At 38.6% G+C, this 6000-nt stretch overlaps 1 protein-coding gene across 1 annotated transcript in view; it reads left to right on the top strand.

The window, feature by feature from the left end:
* Nucleotides 1-6000, top strand: part of WNK3 (WNK lysine deficient protein kinase 3) — a 175942-nt gene that overhangs the window by 36761 nt on the left and 133181 nt on the right. The window lies entirely within an intron of this gene.

Below are 6000 nucleotides of genomic sequence, written 5' to 3'. Positions count from 1 at the left end.
CCACTAGAAAAAGAACAAATTAAAGCCAAATAAGAGGAAGAAAAGAAATAATGAAAATCGATTATAAACATCTGTCCAGAAAGATCAAAAGAAAATAAAGAAATAAACCTAACAGAAAGCATGCTAAGAAGTTCAACAACTAAGATGATATGAGCAAATTTATTAAAAGACCCAAACTACTGCAACTTTCTCAAGAAGAAATGAATAGCTTACACAGCCATACACTACTGGTTTTGAAGACGGAAGAAAGAATCAAGAGCCAAAGAACATGAGTGGCCTCTGGAAGCTGGAAAAGGCAAGGAAATATGTCCTCTGGAGCCTCCAGAAGGAACCAATCCTACTAACACACTGACTTTACATCATAACTATTTTACTATTTTATTTGCTCCATTATCTTTAATACACATAATGGTCTTTGGCATGTGGAGGGATTTCAGTAATAATTTGTTAAATGAATGAATAAATAAATGAATTTTATTAATAAAAAAATAAAAGAACAATACTAACAGGCACACAGTGCAAAACTAGCTTTTAAAACTGACAAGAGACAGAAAGCTAGCCAAAATGACAAAACAAAAGAACTCTCCTCTAAGGAAATTCCAGGAAGAAATCACAGCTACAGGGCTGCTCAGAACAGACGCAAGCAACATAACTGAACAAGAATTTAGAACAATTGTCATAAAATTAATCGCTGGGCTTGAAAAAAGCATGGAAGTCATCAGAGAAGCGATTGAAACAATGACTAGAGATCTTCAAAAGGTTATAAATGAGGTGAATAATAAAATGGAGGCGGCCAACGCACAGATGAAGAAGGACAGAGGAGAATAGGTGAATTAGAAGACACAGTTACAGCAAAAGAGGAAGCTGAGAAAAAGAGAGAGAAAATGATAAAGGAGCACAAAAGGAGAATTGAGACCTCACTGATACAATTAAATGGAACAATATCCATAGCATAGGAGTTCCTGAAGAGGAAAAAAGAGAAAAAAAGGACCTGAAGGGGTGCTGGATCAAATTATAGCTGAAAACTTCTCTAATCTGGGAAAAGAAAAAGACATTGAAATTCAAGAGACACAGAGAACTCCCCTAAGACATAAGTTGAACCGACCGTCAGCATGCCATATCATAGTGAAACTGGCAAAATATAGGGATAAAGAGAGAATTCTAAAAGCAGCTAGGGATAAAATGGCCCTAACATAAAAAGGGAAACCTATCAGAGTGGTTACAGAGCTATCTATTGAAACTGGGCAGGCCAGAAAGGAATGGTAGGAAATCTTTTCCTGATGTACAGGAAAAATATGCAACCAAGATTTCTTTATCCAGCGAGCGTGTAATTCAAAATAGGAGACATAAAGTTTTTCCCAAATAAACAAAAATTTAATGAATTCCTCACCACAAAACCAGCTCTACAAGAAATCCTAAGAGGGACTCTGAGAGAAATGTAAGATACCACAGACAGCATTACAAACATGAACTCTACAGAGAACACAATGACTCTAAACCCACATTTTTCAGTAATAACAGTGAATGTAAATGGACTGAATGTAAATGCTCCAATCTAACAACGCAGGGTAGCAGAATGGATAAAAAACAAACCTCCACCAATTTGCTGTCTACAAGAGACTCACCTTAGACCTGAAGACACCTTCAGATTGAAAGTGAGGTGATGGAGAAATATCTATCATGCGATTGGACATCAAATGAAAGCCAGAGTAGCCATACTTACATTGGATAAACTGGACTTTAAAGGAAAGGCAGTAACAAAAGATGAAGAAGGACAGCATATATAATAATTACAGGGTCTCTACATCAGAAAGAGCTACCAATTATAAGCATCTATGCGCCGAATTCGGAAGCACCCAAATACATAAAACAACTAATCACAAACAGAAACAAACTTATTGATAAGAATGTGCTAATTGCAGGGGACTTTAATACTGCACTTACAACAATGGATAGGTGAACCAGACAGAAAATCACTAAAGAAACAATGGACCCGAATGGCACACTGGATCAGATGGAATTAATAGATATATTTAGAACTCTGCATCCTGAAGCTAGGGAATTCACTTTCTTCTTGAGTGCGCATGGGATATTCTCCAAGATTGATCACATATGGGGTCATAAAGCAGCCCTCCATTAATACAAACTCATTGAGATCATTCCATGCACAGTTTCAGATCACAATGCTATGAAACATGAAATCAACCACAGGAAAAAGTCTGGAAAACCTCAAAAATGTGGAAATTAAAAACCACCCTATTGAAGAATGATTGGGCCAATCAGGCAATTACAGAAGTAAAAAAATATATGGAAACAAATGAAAACAAAAATACAACAATCCAAACTGTCTGAGACGCAGCAAAGGCAGTTCTAAGAGGTAAGTATATTGCATTCCAGGCCTATTTCAATGAACTAGAAAAAGCACAAATTCAAAATCTAACAGAGCACCTAAGGAAACTAGAATGGGAGCCACAAGAGCATCCCAAACCCAGCAGAAGTAGAGAAATAATAAAGATCAGGGCAGAAATAAACAATATTGAATCCAAAAAAAAAAAACCCAATTGAACAGATCATTGAAACCAAGTGTTAGTTCCTTGAAAAAAATAAACAAAATTGATAAACCTTTTGCCGGGCTCCTCAGAAAGAAAAGAGAGAACACCCCAATAGACAAAATAACGAATGAAAATGGATCCATTATGACTGATCCCTCAGAAATACAAGCATCATCAGATATTACTATGAAAAATTATATGCCAACAAATTAGATAATCTAGATGAAATGGACACATTCTTAAACAGTCATGCACTATGTAAATTCAAATGAGAAGAGATAGACTGTATGAAGAGACCGATAACCAATGAAGAAATCGAATCAGTTATCAAAAATCGCCCAAGGAGGGGCGCCTGGGTGGCTCAGTCAGTTAAGCCTCCGACTTCGGCTCAGGTCAGATCTCACGTTCGTGGGTTCGAGCCCCACATCAGGCTCTGTGCTGACATCCAACTCAGACCCTGGAGCCTGCTACCGGTTCTGTGTCTCCTTCTCTCTCTGCCCCTCCCCCTCTCATGCTCTGTCTCTCCCTGTATCAAAAATAAATAAAACATTAAAAAAAATCGCCCAAGGAATAAGAGCCCAGGTCTGGATGGCTTCCCAGGGGAATTCTACCAGACATTTAAAGCAGAGTTAATACCCATCCTTCTCAAGCTTTTCCAAAAAATAGAAATAAAAGGAAAACTTCCGAACTCATTCTACGAAGCCAGCATCACTTTGATTCCCAAACCAGACAGAGACCCAATAAAAAAACGAGAACTATAGGCCAATATCCTTAATGAAGATGGATGCAAAAATACTCAACAAGATACTAGCAAATTGAATTCAACAGTATATAAAAAAAATTATCCACCATGATCAAGTGGGATTCATTCCTGGGTTACAGGGATTTTTCAGTATTTGCAAATCTATCAATGTGATACGTCATGTTAACAAAAGAAAAAAAACATATGATCCTGTCGATTCATGCAAAAAAGTGTTTGACAAAATACAGCATCCTTTCTTAATGAAAACCCTTGAGAATGTCAGGATAGAAGGAACTTATTTAAACATCATAAAAGGCATTCATCAAAAGTCAACAGCTAATATCCTCCTCAATGGGGAAAAACTGAGAGCTTTCCCCCTGAAATCAGGGACATGACAAGGACGTCCACTCTCACCACTGTTGTTTAACATCATGCTGGAAGTCCTAGCATCAGCAATCAGACAACAAAAGGAAATAAAAGGCATCAGAATCGGCAACGAAGAAGTCAAACTTTCACTTTTCACAGATGACATGATACTCTACATGGAATACCCAGTCGACTCCCCCAGAAGACTTCTAGAACTCATCTATGAATTCAGTAAGGTCGTAGGGTACAAAATCAATGTACAGAAATCGGTTGCATTTCTATACACCAATAATGAAGCATGGGGAAGAGAAATCAAGTACTGATTCCACTCACAATTGCACGGAAAACCATAAAATACCTATGAATAAACCTAACCAATGATGTAAAAGACCTGTATGATGAAAACTATGGAGAGCTTATGAAAGAAATTGAAGAAGACACAAAGAAATCATAAGATATTCCATGCTCATCAATCAGAATAATAAACATGGTTAAAATGTCATGATTACCCAATGCAATTTACGCATTTATTGCAATCCCTTTCAAAGTTGCACCAGCATTCTTCTCAAACCTGGAAGAAAGTATCATAAAATTCATATGGAATCACAAGAGAACCCTGAATAGCCAAAGTAATATTGAAGAAGAAAAGCAAAACAGGAGGCATCACAACCCTAGACTTTAGCCTCTACTACAAAGGTGTTATCATGAAGACAATATGGTATTGGCAGAAAAATAGACACATAGACCAATGGAATAGAATAGACAGCCCAGAACTGCACCCACAAGTGTATGGCCAATTAATCTTTGACAAAGCAGGAAAGAGTATCCAATGGAAAAAAGACAGCCTCTTTAGCACGTGGTGTAGGGAGAGCTGGAGAGCAACATGGAGAAGAATGAGACTAGACCATTCACAAGAAAATCCTAAAGTGGATGAAGGACCTGAATCTGAGACAGGAAACCATCAAAACCGTAGAGGAAAAAGGAAGAAACAGCCTCCTTGACCTCAGTCGCAGCAATTTCCTACTTGTCACATCCTCAAAGGCAAGGGAATCAAGAACAAAAATGAACTATTGGGACCTCGTCAAGATAAAAAGCTTCTGTACGACAAAGGAAACTATCAAGAAAAGTAATGGGCAACTGACAGAATGGGAAAAGATAGTGGCAAATGGCATATTGGATAAAGGGCTACTATCCAAAAATCTACAAGGAACTCACCAAACTCCACACCCGAAAAACGAATAATCCAGTGACGAATTGGGCAGAAGACATGAATAGTCACTTCTTTTGGGAGGACATCCAGATGGCTAGCAGGCACATGAAACGATGTTCAGTGTCACTTATCATCAGGGAAATACAAATCAAAGCCACATAGAGATACCACCTCACATCGGTCAGAGTGGCTAAAATGAATAAATCAAGAGACTGTAGTTGCTGGCGAGGATGTGGAGAAATGGGCACCCTTCTGCACTGTTGATGGGAATGTAAACTGATACAGTCACTCTGGAAAACAGTGTGTCAGCTCCTCAAAAAAGTATCAATAGAACTCCCCTATGACCCAGCAATAGCAGTGCTGGGGATCTTCCCATGGGATGCTGGGGATCTTCCCATGGGATGCAGAAGTGCTGATGCATAGGGACACATGAACCCCAATGTTCATAGCAGCACTTTCAACAATAGCCAAATCATGGAAAGAGCCTAAATGTCCATCACCTGATGAATGGATCAAGAAGATGTGTCATATGTATACAATAAATTACTACCTGGCAATGAGAAAGAATGAAATCTGTCCATTTGTAGCAATGTGGACCTAGAGGGAGTCCTGCTAAGTGAAATAAGTCAGGCAGGGAACGACAGATACTATATTTTTTTACTCATAGGTCTAAGAGGAGAAACCTAGGAGGAGACCATGAGAAAGGGAAAGGGTAGTGGGAGAGTTAGGGAGAGGGAGTGAGGCAAATCATGGGAGACTCCTGAATACTGACAAAAACTGAGGGCTGAAGAGGGATGGGGGAAGGGGAAAGGTGCAGATGTTCATGGAGATAGGCACTTGGGATGGGTGCTGGGTGTTATATGGAAACCAACTTGGTAATAAACTATTTAATTAAAAAAATAGGGATGGAACATTGACGTGGGATTCTTGAAGATGATAATTTTGACGTGTCTGTTTTTATAGTCATACTGTTCTGATCTGGAGTGATTGCCTTGGACATCTCGTGTACAACTCTTACCCTGATAATTATCTTTACTATGTTGACTTTTCTTCTCCTCTGTTGGGCTTCACGTTTCCTAAGTCTCATGTCTTTCTTTTTCTTGGCTTACCCTATTGTTTTAGTGGCACAC

The sequence above is a fragment of the Suricata suricatta genome, chromosome X (assembly GCF_006229205.1).
Source record: "Suricata suricatta isolate VVHF042 chromosome X, meerkat_22Aug2017_6uvM2_HiC, whole genome shotgun sequence".
NCBI lineage: Eukaryota > Metazoa > Chordata > Mammalia > Carnivora > Herpestidae > Suricata > Suricata suricatta.
This window is presented reverse-complemented; position numbering and strand designations above follow the sequence as displayed.